Below are 24,788 nucleotides of genomic sequence, written 5' to 3' on the forward strand. Positions count from 1 at the left end.
TGGCCCAAGGGGTTTATAGTTGGTTTCAATCATATCTTTCCCTCCATGCATGTGTAGATCAAACAGTTCATATTCGTTCACGGTGCCAAGCATCTCTTTCACAAACTTTGCTTATTTCATTCTATTGAAACGAGCGATATTAAGGTACATGCCACTGACTGCGTTCTTTTACATCAAAGCCACTGTGAGCTGCGATTGCAATGCTTCACACTGTAGTGTGACCTTCACATCACAAGATCTAAAAACTGCAGTGGGAGAGTAATCTGAAATCAGGGAAATATAGAATGGAGCAGTGCAGACTGTTAATCCCATACCTGTGCAGCATGTGGTCTCAAGGTCATAGAGGAGAGAAACATGCCTTTCGGCCCACCACGTCCATTCTAACATGTGTTCTTGCCCACAAGCGGTGGTACTTATTGGCACATGTACTTAGTACTTAGTAAAATGAAGTTAATTTTTTGCATACACTTTAGTAAAATCTTAGTACAGGTCCATCACTGGCATCCTTGGCTCCAGAGCCTTGCTGGATTATCCATTTTGCCGAACCAACTGAGGCCATGGTCTCCAAGAGGAGTCCAACGGTACCGGAACAGTCCGCTTGGACGGCCGCCGAGATACTGGCCCGCAAAGTCAACGTCAGAAGTCGGCTATGGAAATGGAGGGGGCAAATCCGGCCGCAGGGGGGCAAATTCGACCCGTCAATCGGCACTGAGGCGCCATTGAGGTTGAGATCGGCCGCCTCACATGGCCTAGGGGTTGCCTTTTTGATGGGACTTCCGGATTTTTCCTAGATTAAAGGGAGGTGTCGGACCACCAGTTGACGGAAAATCGGTGGTGGACCTGTACACGTAAGCATGATTGTACTCGAGTACGAGAATGAAAAAATTGTAGATTACACTGAAGCAATACATAAGATGAGAAAATGAAGCATCTAGTTCCAGTTCCACTAGGTGCCTAATAACTTCAGGGCAATGCAGACATTATATTCACTTTGAACAAAAAGCTGTGTATAATTAACAAACATATCATCAATGTTCCACCGAGGAGTTTCTATAAAACAGAATGCCTTAAGGCTACGCTGATTTGTAATTCTGTTTACAATGGCCAAGATTAGATTAGTTTAATTATTATAAAAAGGCTGCTAAGATCTTGCAGCTCATCTATGCAAATGACACAACACTTCACACGAGTAATTTGTTTATTTGAAGATGAATCCATCTGCCACATCACAAAAGGAGAGAAAGCCCTGAACAATATTTGGGCAGATTTGGATGTTTTCAAGCATATATGTTCAGAAGCCTGTCAATAGTAATGCTACAGGGTAAAGCTGACCTGATCTGACACATCCAACTTTAACCCCATCAGCCGTCGCATACACAACGTCATCCTCTGACATTTTTGTCACCTCCAACGGGATCCCACCACGAGTCACATCTTCTCATCTCCACCCTTTTCTGATTTCCGCAGAGACTGGAGCAAAAAAGAATGGGATGGAAAATCTTAGCAGGCCGGGTAGCATCTATGGAGGGAAATGGACAGATGATATTGAGGCCATGGTAGTTGAGGCCAGTTCAAGGTAGTTGAGGCCAGTTCATTGGCTATATTTAAGAGGGAGTTAGATGTGGCCCTTGTGGCTAAAGGGATCAAGGGGTATGGAGAGAAGGCAGGTACAGGATACTGAGTTGGATGATCAGCCATGATCATATTGAATGGCGGTGCAGGCTCGAAGGGCCGAATGGCCTACTCCTGCACCTATTTCCTATGTTTCTATGTTTCTATGATATTTGGGGTCAGGACCCTTCTTTACACTGGGAGAGTAGAGGAAAGAAAGGGTATAGGATGGGGCAAGAACTAGGAGTGGCACAGTAGCACAGCGGTAGAGTTGTTGTCTTACAGTGCTGGAGAAACGGGTTCAATCCTGGACGGGTGCTGTCTGCGTGGAGTTTGCATGTTCTCCCTGTGACCACGTGGGTTTCCTCCGGGTGTTCCGATTTCCTCCCACATCCCAAAGACGTAGCCTTATAGGCTTAATTGGCTTCTGTGAATTGCCGCTAGTGTGTAAGGGAGTGGATGAAAAATTGGAATAATAGATTTAGTGCAAAATGGGTGATTGATGGTTGCCGTGGACTTGGTGGACCGAAGGGCCTGTTTCCATGTTGTACCCGAAACTAAGCAAAACTAAAGTATCAAAAAGGTGGGAGCATCAGACATTGACAAATGAACAACACCCTATGAAGGACCTGGCAAGCACTAGAAACCTCAGCAAACAATGTACAAACTAAAGGGCACTGGGAAGACCCTAACTTTACACCATTGTTTGACTATTGGGGCAAGAGCGAGACATATGGGGAAACACTAATGAGTGCAATGCAACGCTGTTGACTTCTGGGGAACTATTGAAAGGGATGTGTTATCCTCACTCCAGACTGGATAGTTACTACCCTCAGTGGCATTTCTAAAGGATCATTTAACCCAGCACATCAATACTACCTCTGTGAGGAGTTACTTACTTGAATCTTTGACCTTGACCTTGGCTCCAGCCCATCAACCATTACCACAAGTAGTCATGCATTAGGTAGTTCAATAGTGCATCAGTTAGCAATGTGTTAACAAGGGAAGTACTGTATAAAATAGTGCACGTAACAGCCCAGAAAGAGACATTATTTGGAAAAGTTGCCAATTAGTTAATTCCCCTGTGTTTCCTTTAAAACTGTAAATTTTCATCTTTAAGCATTTACCAGTTAGAGTCATAGAGTAATACAGCATGAAAACAGGCTCATCGACCCAACTCATCCATGCCGATCAAGGAGCCCCAAGCTCCATCTAAGCTGGTCCTATTTGCCCACGCTTGGCTCACATCCATCTAAACCTTTCCTATCCATGTATCTGTCCAAGTGATATTGTGGTTGCTGGGATCCATAGGAGTTAGATAAATCCCTCAAGCCTGATTTTTTGGAATGAGACGAGATCTCATCTAACCTTTAAAATAGGAAGATGTGATCTCCCCTGGTCACCCATGAGAACATGGGGTTCTCATTTTGACCGGAACACTGCTGACAGACTCTTTTTATCATAGTGTACTTAGTACCTTGTATCTTCTCAAGGCTCAGAAGTGGAACTTAAACCTCCAACCTTTTAGACCAAAGGTGCAGGAGTATGAAACTTTAGTTTGGCTGCATTTGGAGGGTTGTGTGCAGTTCTGGTCATTTCAACATGGATGGGTGACGTTTAGGGTTGGGACCCTTCTCACCAATATCTGTAGTTCGTTATTTCTACTTTCCTTTCATCTGATTGGGTTGGGTGGATAATTTATTATACTACTGTGCTGCATCTAACAAATAATAAACTAGGAGTGTGGTGTAACATAAATTGGGAATAACATCCATTAGTCCAGAGAATCTGCCAGTCTACCACCATTAAAGTCTCAAGCTTGTCCTATAATCTGAGTTTTACTGTGAGCAAGGCCTTCGTGAGACCCTACACATTTTGTCTACTCCACTGCAAACTCTCCTCAAGGTACGCCTACTTTAAAGAAGTTCTCCTCCTCCCTCCGACGAGAGTTCCGCAACATCCTCTCTCGCTGCTCCCCCTCGGTGATTCCTCCTGCTCTCCGACTCTACGACCATGTTTTATCATTGTTACTTTTTTGCAGATCTTTCATTCATTTGTTCTATATCTCCCTACATCACCATCTACTGTATATATCTCCTTTCCCTTGCCCCTGACTCTCATCTGAAGAAGGTCTTGACCCGAAACGTCACCTATTCCTTTTCTCCAGAGAGGCTGTCTAACCCGCTGAGTTATTCCAGCTTTTTGTGCTTATCCTTGGTTTCAATCAAAATCTGCAGTTCCTTCGTATACACTTGAAATATTGGGTTCCGTTACCTGAGAAAGAGTACACTTACCACAGATGAGGTGCAATGAAGTTTACCAGACCTTCCTGGGAGAGATTGTGTTAATTAAGCCAATGTTCACGAGAGTTTAGAAGAATGGGGGGAGATTTCATTGGAAAGTACAGGGCTAAGTAACTAGGATGCAAGGAGGATGGATCCCTGAGGATACACCCCCGCTGTGGTGCCTAGAATGTAGGGTCACAGTCTCAGCATATGGGTAAGATGCTGAGGATTGAGAGAAAAATAAATATCTTTATTCACAGGGTAGTGAACCAAGCGGAATTTCCACCACACCAGGAAGTGGATGCAAAGTTACGGGGAATAATTAAGAATTTGCTAGTAGACTTCTATGTATTAAAGGCGGCATAGATATGGGGGGGGCAGTGGGAATATGCAATGAGGATCAACCTGGGGTGGCAGAATAGCTCTGAAGGGCTGAATGGCCTCTCCTGTTCCTTTGTTTCTTTGTTCCCATGGAGACGGTGTTCCAAGATATAGAACACTCCAACGCAGGAACATGCCTTTTGTCCCACCATATTGACTATGGTGCCAATTTAAACTAATCCCATCTATCTGCACATGATAAACCTGAAAGCTTTGTGCCTTAATGCAAGGAACATTTGTAATAAGAAGGATGAATTGTACGTGCAGTTAGTAGTTAAGGGATATGATATAGTTCGAATTACGGAGACATGGCTCCAGGGTGTCCAGGGCTGGGAGCTAAACAAGTAGGGGTATTCGATAGTCAGGAAGGAAGAGGAGGTGGGTGACATTGCTGGCTAAAGAGGAGTTTAATGCAATAGCAAGGAGAGATATTAGCTTGGATGCTATAGAATCGCTATGGGTAGATCTGTGAAATAGCCAAGGGCAGAAAACGCTTGTTGGAGTTGTATACAGGCCATCAAACAGCAGTAGGGAGATTGGGATAGCATCAAGTAGGAAATTATGGATGCGTGTAGCAAAGGTACTGCAGTTATCATGGGTGACTTTAATCTACGTACATATAGATTGGGCCAACCAAATTGGTAGCAGCGCTGAGAAGGAGACTTTCCTGGAATATATACAGGAGAGCTTTTTTAACCAATATGTAGAAGAACCGACTAGAGGACAAGCCATCCTAGACTGGGTATTGCATGATAAGGAAGGATTAGTTAGCGATCTTGTTGTGCAAAGCCCCTTGGGCAACAGTGACCATCTATATTACTAAAAGTAAGATCTTGACCGCTTCTGACTCACTGCGATGTGATTTCCGAGATAACTTACGGCCGTCATTTTTGGCCACCTCGTTCAGAGCCCCCCCTCCGCCGGACTGGACCAGAGGATTTTCCCCATCGATGAAAAATCAGAGAGATATTAATGTTTAAAATGTTTTTGCCATTCACTCAGGGGGGAGGGACTATAAAAACCCGGAAGTGTCGTGGCTCACTCAGTCTCTGCCAGATGGAGGAAGCAAGAGGGTCACTGCTCTCTGAGCTGCGACTATCACTGAACGCACGTCTACTCTACGGTGAGTCCCCGGGATGCGGTTTTCAGCAAAGGTGTTTGTTGTTTGCAAAGTGTTTGCCCAATTAGGTAGGCTATTTAAAGGGCATTCAGCAAATGTGTTTTGTTGGCTTGCAAAGTGTTTTTGTCCAATTGGCTTGGTTATTAAAGGGCTTGCTTGCAACAGTTTTCGGATGGATAAAGCGTGAATGAACATTTTATTAGATCAGGACTGTGTTTAATTTCAAAATTGACGCTCATTCTGTGATTTTCGCTTAGTTGCAAGATAGCGCCGATGACGTCATTTCCGGTTATCGGCATACTGGCGCTGAGTGCGTCATTTCCGGTTCGTGGGAAGAAGCGAGAGGGTGACATCAAGATGGCGCCGAGTGCAGGCGCTGTTGAATAATTCAAGAGAGCTGACTGCTCTGTCTATGGTGAGTGTGTTTATTGGATGTTATTTAAAGCACGTTTTTGCTTCAGCGGCAGCAGCCTCTACAGGAGGCTTTAAACATCAGTTTTACACACTGTATATTCATCACGTTCTGAAGTTACTTGGCATTTTAGTAGTGTGTGTGTGTGTGTGTGTGTGTGTGTGTGTGTGTGTGTGTGTGTGTGTGTGTGTGTGTGTGTGTGTGTGTGTGTGTGTGTGTGTGTGTGTGTGTGTGTGTGTGTGTGTGTGTGTGTGTGTGTGTGTGTGTGTGTGTGTGTGTGAGGTGGAGGGTGTGTGTAATGAACAAGTAACAAATAGTACGAACTAGCGCAACAGAAAGCCTGGCCAGCAATATTGGAATTGGTGGAGAAGTGGAATATTGCGTAGGGTGACCAGCCCTCCCATGTGATGCTGGGACCTAACGGGTCCCACTTAGTCTAGTAATATAGTGGAATTCTGTATTAGGATAGAAAGTGACACAGAGACTTGGGTCCTGAACTTAAAGAAGGAGACTTAGAAGGTATGAGATGGGAATTGGGTAGGATACACTGGATTGACAGTGGAGATGAAATGGCAAAGATTTAAAGACAGCAAGGATGTACTCCAAAATTTGTTCATCCCTGTCTGGCAAAAAAATAAAAAGGGTAAGGCGGCTCAACCATGACTAATGAGGGAAATCAAGGGAAGTGTCCAAGGAAGAGGCATATAAAGGGGCCAGAGGAAGCAGCAAACCGGAAGACTAGGAGAAATTTAGAACTCAACAGAGGAGGACAAAGGGGTCAATTAAGACTGGGAAAAATGAGCATAAAAGAAAGTTTGGGGGGAATATAAAAACTGACTCTAAAAGCTTCTTTAGATTTGTAAAAAGGAAAAGATTAGTGAAGACAAATATACGTACCTTATGATCAGAGACAGGCAAATTTATAATGGGAAAGAAAGAAATGACAGAACAGTTAAACAAGTACTTTGGTTCTGTCTTCAATAAGGAAGACACAAACAATCTCCCGGAAATACTAAGAGACTGAGGATCTACTGAGAGGGAGGAACTGAGGGAATCCACATTAGTCAAGAAATGGTGTTAGGTAAACTCTTGGGACTGAAGGCAGATAAATCCCCAGAGCCTGATGGTCTGCATCCCAGAGTACTCATTGGCCCTAGAAATCGTAGATGCATTGTTGATCATTTTCCAATGTTCTCTCGACTGGATCAGTTCCTGTGGACTGGAGAGTAGCCAACATTACCCCACTTTTTAAGAAAGGTGGTAGGGAGAAAATGGGGCATTGTAGACCAGTTAGCCTTGCATCAGTAGTGGGAAAGATATTTGAGTCGATTGTTACACTGACAAGATCGATCAGTCAAAGTCAGCATGGATTTATGAAGGGGAAATCATGCTTGATTAATCTTCTGGAATTTTTTGGATAAGGGAGAGCCAGCGGATGTGGTGTATCTGGACTTTCAAAAAGCCTTTGACAACGTCCCACATAAGAGATTAGTTAGGCTGTGGGCCGAGCATCAAAAATGTATCTAGAAATCAACTATTGTGACCCATGTCTCGGAAATACATGAAATTTTGCACAGATTTAGATAAAATTAGACCAAGTGCAGACCCGTTGGGTCTGTTCCCGCAAAGCACGGTTGCAAGTGGAGGGGGCGGCCTGACGTCATCGCGCAATGCCACGAGCTAGGCGTACGCCGTCAAGACGCTGCGTACGACGTCAAGACGCTGCGTACGACGTCAAGAAGCTGCGTACGCCCGTCGAGATGCTGCGTACGCCCTCCATGCACCTGCAGGCCGACAGGTCGTTGACGCGCGGAATTTTTGGACAGTGCAAGCCAGCGAGGACAGCGAAAAGCAGTGGGGGGAGCAGGCGATCTTTGGCTTTGGCCAGCGTGACAAGAGCCGGGCCGGGGGGGGGGGGGGGGGAGGGGGGGGGTGGGGAATGGAGGAAGTAAAAATCGCTAGCGAAATGGGAAAAAATGTTGGTCGCTAGCGAAATGTGAACAATGTCAGCGTTTTTGGAGGAGAGCTGGGCGGCAGCAGCCGTCATGGTCGCTGGCCAGCAGGAGGCGAAAAAAATTAGTGAGTTGGGGGGGGGGGGATTTTATTAAAAATGTGTACAGAAAAATGACTACATTTAATGAGGAGTGGATGAGCGAATGTAAAAGTGAAATGGCTAGCGAAATGGTAAAAATCTCGGCAGGTTAGCGTCTGGTTTTGGCGGAGTAACGAATCAAAGGCCAAAAAATGACATACAAACACACACAGAATTTTAAAAGTATAAAGATATAATTGAGAAGGATGTCATAACTCCTCAGTGCCAAAAGTTTCACATTAATTAATTAAACTAATTAGAAAATGAGATCGAAAAAGTAACCGCCATCTTGTGTCCAATGTCCATATTACACCATGGGGAGCCTATTTCCGTGTTGCAGTCTATTTAAACCATATATTATTATACCATCTATATGACTTGTGAATATGACTGTAATCATATATAATTATGTATAATGATATTATATAAACATAATATAATTAATATAATTGTGTGTATTTTGAACGAATCTGACACAGAGGTCCGGCTCCTGAACCAACCGAAATTAATGGGTGAGGGCAGTTCTTCTGGGTTCTCCTGTTTACTGAACCCCACTGACTGTCAGTGTACAGAGTAGGGGTCATGGCCATAGTGGGACTGGGGCAGTGCCAGGCTGGGGGAAGGCTAAGGCATCTTCCACTGAGAGGAAAATGCCTAACCCTATACTAACCCTAACTCGCCCCCCTTCCAGAGCTGCCCACTGCTGAAGGTGGAGTCGCTTTGGGACCGGCTGCAGGCTCCGTACTGGTGAAAGCTCGGGGCCCGCATGCCAGTCCCCGCAAGCCTTTTCAGGCCAGGGCCCAGAGCGGGCCCCATGGAAAATGCGCCACCCCCCAACAACACCATCCCAACAACCAAGGAACCAGAAACTGAAGAAATGAGAACACTACTAAACAACAGTGGAGGTAGGTGAGTATGGTTCCTACCATCACATAAAAGGTGAAGGGTTTGTGCTAACAGGGGGGGGGGGGAACCGCACCTGGTTTTGGAAGCATGAAGAACTATCACACTTGGTAGTTATACCAAAAGTTTGCAAGGACAAAAATCGAATTAAGAAAACTTGTCCACCAGTTCAGCATGCACCCCAAAGGGGTTTTTCCCTCCCACTAAAAAGGAAACATGAGGGACAAGCTGAACTGGAGAAGACATACAAAGGGGTCATAAAGAAGTCTTAATATGAACCTTTGGAACCATATTAAAATTTACCAAAAAACCCAAAGATGGTGAATATCGCACCATCATTGACTTGACCACTTGAATATTTTTCTCCAGATATACACACTTTAATGGAAAACTTTGTAACTGCCAAACGTGGATTTCCTAAGGATACTGTATGGTAGGCATTGACTTAAAAGATGCATACTATTCAGTACCCATTCATAAGATCTTCGGAGATACCAAAAATTTACCTGGATGAGGTAACTATGGCAGTATAAACTATTGACTAATGGACCAAATATGAGCCAAAACTGTTTTCCAAGATATTCAAACCAGCCCTGACACTATTAAGGAAACATATTGTCATGGCATGTCTCGACGATATTTAACGACAGACAAAACCATGGAAATAGCTAAATCAGCAGCATTAGCTACTAAAAACTTATTTAGCCTGGGCTCTGTCATACTATCCAGATAAATCTACGTTGACACCATCTACAACTATGGACTATCTGGTATTCAATTAACTCAATCCACTTGTCTATAACGTTGCCAAAAGGAGAGTCAGCGTATCTGGCACAAACCTGTAACAAATTAATGGTTAACAATCAACCAACCATTCGGCAAAATGGCAAGAGTAATTGGGAAATTAGTAGCAGCATTACCAGCTACTTAACTTGAATCTTTCCATTAGAGCTAAGGTGCTAGTGTTTAAACAAAATAACCCATATCCAGAACTGGTGGTAAATGGACTAATCTGGAGTCATCATCACTACAGACACTGGACATAAAACCTAGTTGGAAATGTTGGGTGCGTTCTATGGGTTAAAAGCATATTGTTCAATAGTGCACCATTCTGCATGTTCGTTTATAAATTGATAATATCACGTGGTGGCATATACTAAACCACATGGGCGGAATAAAATCGATGTCATGTGACAATTTGTTTAACAATTTGGTAATGGTATGTCGTCAAACATATTTGACTATCAGCAACTTACCTACCAGGTGAGCTAAATACTGTGGCAGACATATTAAACCAAAGTATTTGCTGAAATTACGAAGCAATATGGAACACCAGATATCGATTTCTTTGTATTCCGATTGAATCACCACGTACCGATGTATGTCGCATGGGAACCAGACCTTGAGGCAGCGGCAATGGATACATTCCCACTGAACTGGGGGGGGATCTAATCTTTATGTTTTCTCCCCTTTTCTACCTCATCAGTCAGGTACTACGGCCTCATCAGTCGGGTACTACGCAATATACAGATGCACTCTGTTTCAGGCATTTTGATAGTACCCGACTGGCCTACACAGCCATGGTTCCCAGTGGTCCTCGACATGGTAATCGAAACCCCATGACTTTCCCAGTAGCCCAGACTTATTAACTCACCCGGTATCAGGCATAAGCCACCCATGCCACGATAAATTAACTACTGGGTTGCAGAATTTGAAAAGACCACTGCTGGGCCTGGGATTGTCAGACAGCACTATCAATACGATAACAGCATCCCACCGCATGCCCACCAGGAAACAATACTTGGCAAACATCAAGAAGTGGGAAAGATACTGTTCGAATACAGGAACTACATATTCAACTTCTACAATAACCAATGTACTGGAGTTCCTGGCAGGCCTTCACCACAATGAAGGACTCAGCTACAGCACCATTAACACAGCCAGAAGTGCTCTGTCAGCCTACTTAACTCAGGCACCAGGACAACAGGCCATAGGTTACCACCCGCTGGTGATCAAACTCATGAGAGGTATATTCAACTTTAATCCCCCCAGACCTAGGTACACCCAAATCTGGGATGTCAGTGTGGTCCTGACGTACCTTAGGGGATGGTCACCAGCCAGGTCCCTCACCCTGGAACAGCTAACCCTGAAGACGGTCATGCTGATGGCACTTATCTCAGCACAAAGAGTCCAGTCCCTCCATCTACTACGATTGGACAATATGGTCATAACACCAGACTGTGTCTCATTTACCATTCAGGGGCTGGTCAAACAGAGCAGACCAGGAACATCAGGTCCAGTCATGGAATTCCGGGCATACCCACCTGAACCACGGTTATGTGTCATGACCCACTTATTGAATTACATCGACACAACAAGAAATCCCCGAGGGAGAGAAAAAGCCTTATGGGTCAGCCACAAGAAACCTTATTGTCGGGTGACGAGCCAAACTATCTCAAGATGGCTCAAGCAGGCACTGGGAGCTGCTGGAGTAAATACTAACGTGTATAAATCTCACTCCACCAGGGCAGCATCCACATCGGCAGTTAAGAGGATGGACGTGCCTATGAACCACATCCTGGCTACAGCGGGGTGGTCTAGGGAGAAAACGTTCCAAACTTTTTATAACAAGCCGCTGGCAGAACCTGTATCGTTGCAGAAAAAGTATTAGAATCTGCAAATATATAATTTAAGCCCGGGGGAGCATTTTTGGTTTTGTTATTGTTTACTAAACACCATTATTGTTTTTACAAACAGATTCATGGTTGATTACGATAACATACTTCCTCCCTCGAATGACTTCGGCAGCGAGTGAAGTATGAACTGTTACACGGTTTGAAATCACAGAGCTTTAAAATCTTCACGTAGTCACTCACGTGACTCCGAAGTAAAATAGTAAGATTAAAGGAGAACTTACCAGTTCGAAGTTTGATCTGTATTTTATGAGGAGTTACGATGAGGGATTACGTGCCCTCCACTCCCACCCTCAATTATAGAGATCAACTGGTATTTAAATTCTCCTTTTCTTTACTATGTTTATTTCAATTATTGTGTCTTCTGTGATTCCACACCGCTGCTTTGAAGTATGTCGCACATGCGTGCTGGACGGGTTCCTCACGTAATCCCTCATTGTAACTCCTCATAAAATACAGATCAAACTTCGAACTGGTAAGTTCTCGTTTAATCTTACTATTCTAGTTGATCAGCCATGATCATTTTGAATGGCGGTGCTGGCTCAAAGGGCCAAATGGCCTACTCCTGCGCCTATTTTTCTATGTTTCTATGTTTCTATAGTAAGGATGGGGGGGCTTTGGAGAGTTGCCCAGTGTTGCAGCAGTAGAGTTGCTCCCTTATAGTGCCAGAGACCCGGATTCAATCCTCACTATGGATACTGTCTATATTTAGTTTGTACATTCTCCCCTAGACTGCAGGGTGCTCTGACTTCCTCCCCTTCTCCAAAGATCTACAGGTTTGTAGGTTAATTGGCTTCGGTAAAGATTATAAATTGTCCCAGTAGGTAGGATAGTGCTAGTAGGATAGCAAGACATTTTAGCTCGGAAAGAACTAGCATACGGGGATCGCTGGTCGGCACGGCTTCGGTACACCGAAGGGCCTGTTTCCGCGCTGTGTCTCTAAACTAAATTAATCTTAAAGCTGTTAATAAGCAGGCCTACTCACCCCACAGTGATACACCCCTTTCCAGTATAATAAAACTATGTAAAATGACCACATTCGGTGGAAATATTTTCTCTCGCCACTGTAGCTCTGACTCTGTAGGATTCAGAAAGAGGAGGTCAATGGAAGCTTCCATTCACATAAAGGAACCTCTTTACCGAACAGCGCTGGAATTTGGAAATTCCTACCGCACAACGTGGGTGCGGTAACGCAAAGAGGTATGTACCGAGGATGTACGATCAGGAATGGTGGGAGACTCTCAATGTTTGCCGCAAATAATTTGTATTAACTCATTGCTCAATCGGAAACTTCATAAATTATCTTTTAAATGTTGTGGAAACAGCAGGAGAGAAACTAACCCTCCTTTGATGAATCTCTGAAGGCTGCTGTTGTGAGTTTGTATGAGCATCAATCTAAGGAGCAAGTTATGAAGCTGTTCAGCTGCCCTTCACTGGCCTATTTGGGCCTCTTCTCTGACGTTTGACTGGTCAAAGAATCCCATTGCATTGCTTCGTTTAAACTCTGTGCCAAGCTGTAAAAAAAATGAAATCCACTGAGTTAGCTTTACCTCAAGTAAATTTATTGCACGTCAAGTGAATTTATGATGCTCTGTGGGACACCATGCAGAGACACAGTATATTTATGTTTGAAATCAATGGGAGGATTATAGTTACAAATTGAAACGACTGCACAATTATCATCTGCTGGTAACAGTCAGCTTTGACTAGAGGTGTCCAAGCTATGGGTCATTTGCCCCTTGATGCCTATCCTCTATCCCATGGAGTTCAGTTCTAATTGCGCTAATATTTCTCCTTCTCTTGATTAGGCTGTTTGACTGGCTGAAAGCTTGAAAAGGGGCGATCTCAATGCCAGAACTTTGCTTGTAATCAAATCTTAAATTGCAGCAACAAAATCTGTTAGCAATCACAAATTAACTGGATCAGTGTTTTTCCAAAAGTCTAACAGTGACGTCACTCAAAAATGTTTTTTGAGCTGAGCACTGAAGGAAGTGGAAGCCATTTTGCCACAGGAGATTTCTGTCTTTTTAGTTTAATTTAACGTAGTTTAGAGATATCACAATCACAATCACAATCATACTTTATTAGCCAAGTATGTTTTGCAACATACGAGGAATTTGATTTGCCATACAGTCATGCAGATAAAAAGCAACAGAATATAAAAATACATCTATATTACTAAAAGCCTGATCTTGATCACTACCTGTTGTTCTGTATATTGATTTCAGAAAAAACGCTGTGACTTACGGCTGTGATTTTTGGCCATCTTACTCAGAATCCCCTTCCACTGCACAGGAGAAGAGGATTTTTCCCATCGATGAAAAATAGAAGAGTTATTAGTGTTTAAAAAATGTTGAGATTCTCTCTCCTGTCAATCACCCCGTGAAGGCCATGCCCCTTCTGGTGGGAGGTAGGGACTATAAAACCCAGAAGTGTGGGCGGTGGCTCAGTCTCTGCAAGATGGAGGAGGGAGAGGTCACGACTCGTTGTCTTTAGTGACCTTGCATCCTGCTTGAAATGGTATGAAACTGCACTTGAATTTGCTGCCTGACCCACTGAGCTACCAGCAGTTTGTATCTTTTTCTGTCAACCAGCATCTGTGTCAACAGAAAATTCCTTGTGTCTACAGATTTAAAGCTAATTGACAACTACAATTAATTGACTTAAAACCTTTCTAGTAATGCACTTCACGTAAAGGGACGTTTGCAGTTTTTCATACACCAAATATATTCAGTGGAAGGAAGGTATTTCTTGAATGAATTTAGCACATGCCACATCTGCCTTTGAATATGAATATTGAACATAGTACAACATAGGAACAGGCCATTTTTCCCACAGTGTCTGTGCAAAATATTATGCTTAGATAAACTAATCTTCACTGCCTGCATGTAATCCATATTCCTATTTTCCCTGCATGTCCATGTGCCTATCTAAAAGCATCTCAAACACCACAATCGCATCTGCCTCACCACTACTCCCAGCAGCGTATTCCAGGCATCCTTCGCTCTCAGTATAGAAAAACACATTTCCTTTGAACTTTGCCTCACTCACCTTAAAGCTACGCCCCCTAGTTTTTGCAGAATAAAGAAACTTCTATTTACTTTGTGCAGAAAGATTTTTTCCTAAATTCAGTCCTGAAATGCTTGGCATTTAAAACTATGCCCTTAAATTATAGGCTCCGTATCTTCAAGTCTCTTTGGGAATCATGAGGTCATTAAAGTCGCTACAGAAATTCAACTATTTCTCATTAAACTCTTGACCCGCAATGTATGCAGAGAAACAATGAAAGCAAATACATTCCTGTCTCTGATGAATTTAATTCTCTTTTGTTCTGTTGGGTTGAAAAGGTGACTATTAAATATGCAACTGTTCACTGTTTCCAATGCCTTCTGTTGATTGCATTAACATGATGAACTCATTGAGGTAGATCATGGCATTCGATAGCGGTGTAACATAGAATGTAGAACATAGAGCATAGAAAAGTATAGCACAGGAATAGGCCCTTCAGCCCACAATGTCCCACAATGGCTGAACATGATGCCAAGATGAACTAATCTCCCCTATCTCCCCATATGCCCGTATTCCCTCCACATCCACTATCATATCTGCCCCCATCGGCAGTGTGTTGCTAGCATCCACTATTCTCTGTGTTTAAAAACCTGTCCCACACATCTCCTTTATACTTTGCCCCTCTTACTTTAAAGTTCATCAGCTCATAAATTCATAAGTGATAGGAACAGAATTAGGCCATTCACCCCAACAAGTCTACTTCACCATTCAATCAATGCTGATCTATCTTTCCCTCTCAACCACATTTTCCTGCCTTCTCCCCACAACCCGCAACACCCGTACTAATCAAGAATCTATCTCTGTCTTAAAAATATCCACTCACTTGGCCTCCACTAGAAGTTGTGCCCTCTACTCTTTTTAATAACACCGTGTGTGAGCAGCCTATTTTCCATCTCCACTTGTCTCAATTTCCATTGCTCTCCATTGAAAGTGTATTAACCCAGTGCACATCAGAAGTGAACACAACCAATGTAAGGAGCTCAGGGATTTAATTATAGTCTGAAAATGAATGACGTAGGATTGAAAGTAATAAAGTACTGTACTAGATATCCACCCTTTACTGACACAATCATGAAATCTAGAGTACAAAACCTTTTGGTCAAATCACACCAGTCTGGTCCCAGCCCCCATGAGGGGAGTTTCTGACCTGTCTCCACTGCTGATGCTGTGATCCATACACAAGGCACAAGAGTGGTGGAGACCAGGCTGCAGAATGGGAAGCCCACAGATCATCCTAATAATCTTGTGATAGACTGCCATCAAAGCTTTTTTTCACAGTACATTCCAAACGCCTTTGATCATCAAAGACATCCAGAAACTAAAAAAAAGATTAAACATGATCAAAACCATAAAAGTTAATAAATGTATTTTCGACACAGCTGGAAGGGCTGCTGCCTCACAGCTCCAGAGACCCGGGTTAGATCCTGGCTACAAGTGCTTTCAACGTGGAGTTTGTACGTTCTCCCCATGGATTTCCTCCGAGTGCTCGGGTTTCCTGCCACATCCCAAAGACGAGCAGGTTTGAAGGTTAATTGGTCCCTGTAAATAACCACTAGTGTGTATGGAGTGGATGAGATAGTGAGATAACATAAAACTAGTGTGAGTGGGTGATCGATGGTCAGCATGGACTCTGGGGGCAGAAGAGCCTGTTTCTGCGCTGTATCTCTAAACTCTAAACAATAAATTAAATGAATACATGAATACCAATACATTCTGACCCACTAGTTCTTTCCCATTGACTTTGCCACTGCAATCAACAGGAAGGGCCATCCACAATATTTTTGACTGCACATAAGAAACTGGCTGCTTGAAATAAAGTTATTAGTTTTGAAGGTGAATGTTAGCACAAGTAGTAATTCAGTTCCTTGTTGCTTAGTCAGAGCACATCAAATCAACAGCATAGAACAAGCCCTTCAGCCCAACATATGATAGCTCTGTATGTAAGCATCCAATTCACCAAACCTCAACTAATTCATTAAAACTCTATTCCTTTCTCACCAAGCAGTTTACTAACTTTTCTTTTAGATACAGGTTAACATTGGTGGACCTGTTGCCTCAGAGTCAGAGATCTGGTTTTGATCCTAACCTTGGTTGCTGTCTGTGTGGAGTTTGCACATTATCCCCGTGACCACATGCGATTCGTCCGGGTGCTCCGGTTTCCTTCCACTTCCCAAAGGTGTGCAGGTTTGTAGGTTAAATGTTCACTGCAAAACTGTCCCAGTGTGTAAGAAGTGGATGCGAAAGTGTGAACAATGACCAATGCATTGATGCACAGGCATGGATTTGTTTCCATGTTGTATCTCCAAACTAAGGATATCTAAACCAAACATGACATCCTTTGATGTCTGATACGATCTGTGGCTGTGTGCTGAGCCCTCTCCTCTTCTCCCTCTTCACCTACAACTGCACACCTGTACATGGTACTAACACCATCATCAAGTATGCAGATGATACAACGGTGATTGGCCTCATCAGCGACAATGATGAACCGGCCTATAGGGAGGAGGTCCAGCTCCTAGCAGCATGGTGCGCTGACAACAGCCTGGCCCTTAACACCAAGAAGACTAAGGAGCTCATTGTGGTCTGCAGATGGTCTAGGGGTGGCACGCACACTCCCATCCATATTAACGGGACTGAGGTGGAGCGTGTTTCCAGCTTCAGGTTTCTGGGGGTCAACATCTCTGATGACCTCTCTTGGGCCCACAATACCTCAACACTAATCAAGAAGGCTCACCAGCGTCTCTTCTTCCTGAGGAGACTAAAGAAGGTCCATCTGTCTCCTCAGATTCTGGTGAACTTCTACCGCTGCTGCACCATTGAGAGCATCCTTACCAACTGTATCACAGTAGAGTATGGCAACTGCTCTGTCTCCAACCGGAAGGCATTGCAGAGGGTGGTGAAAACTGCCCAACGCATCACCGGTTCCTCACTCCCCTCCATTGAGTCTGTCCAAAGCAAATGATGTCTGTGAAAGGCGCGCTGCATCGTCAAGGACTGCTCTCACCCCAACCACAGACTGTTTACTCTCCTCCCATCTGGGAGGCGCTACAGGTCTCTCCGTTACCAGACCAGCAAGTTCAGGAACAGCTAGTGTGTAGGCACTATTCTACACACTAGAGATAATTTACAATTTTAACCAAAACCAATTAACCTACAAACCTGTTTGTCTTGGGAATGTGGGAGCACCCCGAGAAAACCTCCACGGGCACAGGGAGAAGGCACAAACTCTTTACAAACAGCCCCCATAGTCTGGATCAAACCCGGTTCTTTGGTTCTCTAAGGCAGCAATTCTATTACTACGCATTGAGCCGCCCTATGTCCATCCAGGCCTCTATCACTGTTGATGATTGAGAGAGGAAAGGTCCTTGGAATAAAAAGATGTGGGGATCCAAAGAGCTGAGGTCAAGATCAGATCTGCCATTCATTCGTGGAGGAGGATTAAGGCTTTGCACAATGGTTCGATAGTTCATTATTATGGCATATTCACAGCACAGGGAAATTCTTTTGCACAACCCACAAGTGCACAGTCACCATATTTTGGCACCGTTTTTGACAACCTACTTTGATTTTCATCTGTCCAATTTGCCTCAGCCATTCCTTGCAGTGAGTTCCACTTTTTAATTACATTCCGAGTTTAAAATAAACTTCTTCCAAACTCTCCTTTTTTGATTTATTATGGACTATCTTAATATTTTATTTATGAAACAGTGCGGTGGGATCTTCAGCATCCACCTGACTGGCTGCACCAACAAGCTGGTTTGAAAACTCATTAACAGAAAGTGTTGGGGCACGCAATCTCTGGAAGGCACTGAGTATTACTGGGGTCCTTGGGGTAACTGACTACAGTCTCTAGCCCTGCACTGCCTTTGGTGATCTAGTAAACCTCATACAGTATCTACAGATAGCACAGAACAGTTCATTAGTTACCATAGGCGGAATGATTGGGAATGCTATTAAAATGGTAATTATTATGCGTAAACACTCAATATATTTAATAAAACTGGGGAAATAGATTTATGAATTTAATACTAAAAAAAATTTTGTGATAACATGTGCATTGCTGTCAACCCAGAATAATTGTAGCTTTCATTATTCCAACGTACCCATTTAATCTTACAAGGCAGAATTGTGTTCTTCCCCCCCCCCCCCCCCCCCCCCCCCAGTTTTGGCCATGTGGTTCAATGTCCATGTCACTTTCTTCAAGATATCACAGCATATATTAGATCAATTAATCCTGGAATGGTGAGACATGTGGTGCAACCAACTCTTTGTAGAACAAGAGCAAGGAGAAGATGAGTGGACAGGCTAGACATGAAAAGGAGACACAAGGGTATAAGATAAGGAGAGAAGGGAAGTGAAGCGTGAAGCCAGAGGAACGAAGGGGACAGGGGAAAGGGAAACGGGATAGTGGGAACAATGGGTGCACAGATGGGTGGCACTCAAGGAAGAGAGGGGGATTAAAGGGGAGGGTTACTTAACATTGGAAAATTCAATATTAAAGTCATAGTCATACAACGTGGAAATAGGCTCTTCAGCCCAACTTGCCCACACTGACCAATATATTCCATCCACACTAGTCCCACCTGCCTGCATTTGGCCTATATCTCCATGATATATCTCTAAACAAAGCATAGAAACATAGAAATTAGGTGCAGGAGTAGGCCATTCGGCCCTTCGAGCCTGCACCGCCATTCAATATGATCATGGCTGATCATCCAACTCAGTATCCCGTACCTGCCTTCTCTCCATACCCCCTGATCTCCTTAGCCACAAGGGCCACATCTAACTCCCTCTTAAATATAGCCAATGAACTGGCCTCAACTACCCTCTGTGGCAGAGAGTTCCAGAGATTCACCACTCTCTGTGTGAAAAAAGTTCTTCTCATCTCGGTTTTAAAGGATTTCCCCCTTATCCTTAAGCTGTGACCCCTTGTCCTGGACTTCCCTAACATCGGGAACAATCTTCCTGCATCTAGCCTGTCCAACCCCTTAAGAATTTTGTAAGTTTCTATAAGATCCCCTCTCAATCTTCTAAATTCTAGAGAGTATAAACCAAGTCTATCCAGTCTTTCTTCATAAGACAGTCCTGACATCCCAGGAATCAGTCTGGTGAACCGTCTCTGCACTCCCTCTATGGCAATAATGTCCTTCTAAAGCATATCTAAACCAAACATGACATCCTTTGATGTCTGATAAGATGAGATTCTGTGCCGTACTGCAATGTTTCTTAAACGTTTCGAATGTACCTGCTCCAACTACTGTACCTCCTCCGGCAGCACATTCCATACAGCCACCACCCTTTGTGTGAAAATGTTATACCTCGGGTTCCTATTAAATCTTTCCCCCTACCTTACACCTATGTTCTCTTTCTCGATTCCCCTACTCTGGGCAAAAGACTCTACCCAATCTATTTCTGTCATGATTTTGTACACCTTTACAAGATTGCCTTCAGAATGCCTCTCATCCTCCTGTACTCCAAGGACCAGAATCACAGTCTGCTCAACCTCTTCCTATAGCTCAGGCCTTCAAGTCCTGGCAACATCCTCGTAAATCTTCTCTGCACCCTTCCCAGCCTATTAATATCATTGGGGTACAAACTACCCAACCACTGTTGTGTTGGAAGCTCCCATCCCCACTTAATTTCCGGATTTCTTCTCCCTACTAGTGTGAAGAAGGATCCCAACCCAAATGGTCCATGCCCTCCAGACACACTGAGTTACTCCAACACTTTATACAAGCCTGATAAGCGTTGCATCTTTGCACATCAGCCCAATCTGAAAAAGGGTCTCAAACAGAAACATCACCCATTCCTTCTCTCCAGAGATGCTGCCTGTCCCGCTGAGTTACTCCAGCCCAAGAAATGTAGGCTGCCAGAGAGGGGTAACAACAATATTTCCATGTTGTACGACACTATGATAGTGTCTCTATATTCAATAACACAATTAATGCTTACAAACAGAGGCTGGTTATTTTTAAGGCAGAAAAAGAAAGGGACTTGGTAAGTAAGGGGATGAAAAGTTACCTTAAGACCAGAAGACAAAGGAGCAGAATTAACCATTCGGCCCATCGAGTCTGCACTGCCAATCAATCTTGGCCGATTTTTTTTCCTTCTCAACACCATTCTCCTTCCTTCTCCCAGTAACCTTTGACATCCTTACTAATCAAGTTCCTACTAATCTCTGCTTGAAAAGTTCCCAATGACTTGGCCTGCACCACTATCTGTGGTAACGAATTCTACAGATTCGCCAGCCTCTGGCTAAAGAAATCTGAACACTTTAGCTATTCTAACAGCGAATGTCCTCATTACGATGAGGTTGTTAAGATTAAAATTGAACCAACACGGATCAAGCATGACCAAGTGTAGTGAGCAAAGCTGCAATACCAGAGTCCAAGTTGCTGTTATGTGAACCCATTGCTTGTATCTTACATAATCCTCAGTGAGTTTGGTACAATGCCAAGTGAGTCAAGCTTCAAGAGTCTTTAATTGGCATATGCACCCAGACCAGAACAATGAAGTTCTTATTCGCTGCATCTTTGCAGGCACATTAACGTGGAAACACAACAAATGAAAATAAAATAAACTCAGATCACTGTAGTAAGGAACTGCAGATGCTAGTTTAAACCAAATATATTCTGTACATTTTCAGACCTCTAGATTCCCTCTCCTCTGACTCTCAGTCTGAAAAAGGGTCTCGACCCAAAACGTCATCTATTCCTTTTCTCCAGAGATGGTGCCTGACCCGCTGAGTTTCTGCAGCATTTTGTGTCTATCTCAGCTCACTGTAGATGGATTAGATTTCATGATCTCTGGGCCAACATTTATGCCATCGTCAAGGTCCATGATCACAAAGCAATTTAGTTTTGCTTAGTTTAGTTTAGACATACAGCGTGGAAACAGGCCCTTCGGCCCACCTAGTCCACGCCGACCAACAATCACCTGTACACTAGTTCTATCCCATACAAGAAGCACAATTCACAGAATTGAATTGAATTGAATTGAATACATTTTATTAGCTAAGTATGTATACATACAAGGAATTTGGTGCTAGTAATCCAATTAAGAAGCTAATTAACCTACAAACCTGTACGTCTTTGGAGTGTGGGAGTAAACCGGAGCACCTGGAGAAAACCCATGCGGTCACAGGGAGAATGTACAAACACTGTACACGAACAGGATCACAGTCAGGATCGAAATCAGGTCTCTGGCACCGTAAGGCAGTAACTCTACTGCTGTGCCACTGTGCCACCTTAAACTGGAGACACTCAGTGGGTCAAGCACTTGAAATCTACTCCCACCCCCACAGCTGCTGCTCAACCTGCTGAGTCCCTCCAGCAGATCATTTGTTGCTCTGCTTATGTGGAAGACACTGGAGGTGTCCTTCACATTGTAAGGTAGTGCTGTAAAAGGTTAGCTGTACCACTGGTGTGTAGCCCTTGTTTAAGTAAATCACTCCCAAATGCTGATGCCATGGAGATCGGGAGAACTTCTGGTCCAATGGTACCAGGCGACCTGTATGCTTGCAATTCGGACAGTGAATGCTCAGTGGAGGTTTGATCGGACGTTCTTTGCCGTTCAGACTGCAGTGCACCATCTGGGAACAATCACCACTCTACTGGGTTTGAACTGCATGATCAAAATATCAAGCTTTAATAATAAACCCAAACAAAAAACCTAAATTACGAAATTTCCCATGGATTTATACATTGTTCCCATAGATGTCCAGCGGAAGATCAAAAAGTCAAGTGAGGGAGATTGCCTGATTTTACTTTTTTTTAAAAACATTATTATATTTATTTACTTATTTCACTGCAGAGACAGCTTTGAAACAGGCCCTTTGGCCCGTTGAGTCCAGACTGACTATCATCCATCCATTTAAACTAACCCTACATGAATCCAACTTTTTAAATTCTCCTCACAGGTTCTTCCGCAGATTTCACCACCCATCTACATACTCGATCCAATTTACAGTGGCCAATTAACTTACCGACCCACATATCTTTGGGATGTGCATGGAAACCAGAGCACTCAGGGGAAATCCACAGTCATAGGGAAGACGTGCAAACTCCACACAGACATCACTGGAGGTCAGGATTGAACCTGGGTCTCTGGCACTGAGATGTAGTGGTTTGACCAGCTGTACCACCGTGCAGTCCTAAAAGATATTTGATCTAAATCCTTTTGAGCTGTTTTTAAATACCTCAGGTTACTAGAGACATTCACAAACCAGAGGCCATTGACAGCATTGATCTCTCTAAGGTCCATCAAACTGCTGTTTGAACAGGGATATTGGTCCCATCAAACCCGAGGCTAAGTCCCCGCTCATGACTTGTGCTGTTTCCCGAGATTCCCAAAGCATCAATAACCTGTTTATATTTCACACCACAAGATCACAAATAGTGGTGATAATACAGGTGGTGAGTGCAAGATACAGGGCAGACATAGAACATAGAACATATAACCGTACAGCACAGGACGTGTGGGACAGAACTGCCGTTGCTGGTTTAAACCGAAGATAGGCTCTGGAATAACTCAGCGGTCCGACAGCATCTCAGGAGAAGAGGAATAGGTGATATTTTGGTTTGGGACCCTTCTTCAGACTGTCCAACTCATATCTGCCTGCACATAATCCACAATCCCCCATTCTCTGCATATCCAAGTGCTTATCCAAAAGTCTCTGAAATGCCACCATCGTAACTCCTTCCATCACCACTCCTGGCAGCATGTTCCTGACTTGCCCTGCACATCTCTTTGAAATGTTATCCCTCTCACCTTAAAGATATGCCCTCTCGTATTTGACATTTTCATCCTGAGAATGTCCACCTTAACCTTGCTTTTACTCATTTTATACACTTCTATCAGGTCTTCTATGAGGATGGAATACAATCCAGCCCTTCGCTACAATTTCAATTTACTTGTACTTTATAAAGATTAAAACGTAATACATTTATGGAGTGGATTTAATTTATCGTTGAGTGCTCTTTTTTTACCAATTCAAAATGCCTAATTTTGCCAAATAATAATAAAACCAAGAAAACACACTGGATGAACCAAAAAAAAGTTATAGTGCAAAATATTATTTAAAAGATTTTAAGTGTAAAATATACAGAGCCAGTGAATTACCGACCCAAATATCCAGCAGGTGGCAATAAAGTCCAATGAATGCAATTCCTATAATTTAGACTACACTTAACTCACATGAGTCTTCAGGTCCCGACCTGAAACATTGTCTATCCATGTACTCCAGAGATTCTGCCTGGCCCATTGAATTACTCCAGCATTTTGTGCTTATTTTTAACTCATGCTTCTATTAATGTTATTGGAAAATGCATAAAATAATGTTACAAATTTGATTCTGCATCTGCAGCCTCTTGTTTCCACTTCTCAGCTTCCAGCTTCTGTGCCTACCCCCCTTCTCCTCTCCCACCATCTAGCCCCATCTGCTCCCCTTTATTTTCCCCTTTCCTTATGTGTCTAGACCTATCGCCCACCTAGCAAAGCTCCACCCATCCCACCTCCACCTGTCTCCATGGTCCCCGTCTGCCCAGTCCTCTCCCTCCTCACCTGGATTCACCTGGTCACCTGCTGGCTCCTGCCTCACCCCTCCCCCTCACCTCTGCACATTGGCTATCACCCCTTTACACCCTCAGGGTCAGGACTCGAGACGTTGACAACCCCTTAGCCCCACAGATGCTGCCGGACCCATTGAGCTTGTCCAGTTTATTTTAGACTTTACTTTAGACTATAGAGATACAGCATGGAAACAGGCTCCTCGGCCCACTGAGTCCGCGCCAACCAGCAATTACCTAGCACACTAAAACTGTCCTACACACTAAGGACAATTTACAACTTTACTGAAGTCAATTAACCTGTACCTCTTTGGTGTTTGGGAGAAAACTGGATAAAACCCACGCGGTCACGGGCAGAACATACAAACTCCGTCCTGACTGCAATTGTTGTCTGTACTGAACCTGGGACTCTGGCGCTGCCAGGCAGCAACTCTACTGCTGCGCCACTGTGCCGCCCACTTTGCAGCAGATTCAAGCATCTAGTGTCTCACAACTCCCACAACTTGCTGCATGATTCCAAGCCCCAGGTGTCGTGTCACAATTGTGAAAATGAAGGTTATCAGCAGACAAAAAGCCTTTATCTGGACTGTGCTGGATCCCACCGACTGCCCCTTCTCATCCCTGCAGAGGCCCATTGCACCACCTGCTTGGAAAAG

This window comes from Leucoraja erinacea, chromosome 14 (genome assembly GCF_028641065.1).
Source record: "Leucoraja erinacea ecotype New England chromosome 14, Leri_hhj_1, whole genome shotgun sequence".
In the NCBI taxonomy this organism is placed as follows: Eukaryota; Metazoa; Chordata; class Chondrichthyes; order Rajiformes; family Rajidae; genus Leucoraja; species Leucoraja erinaceus.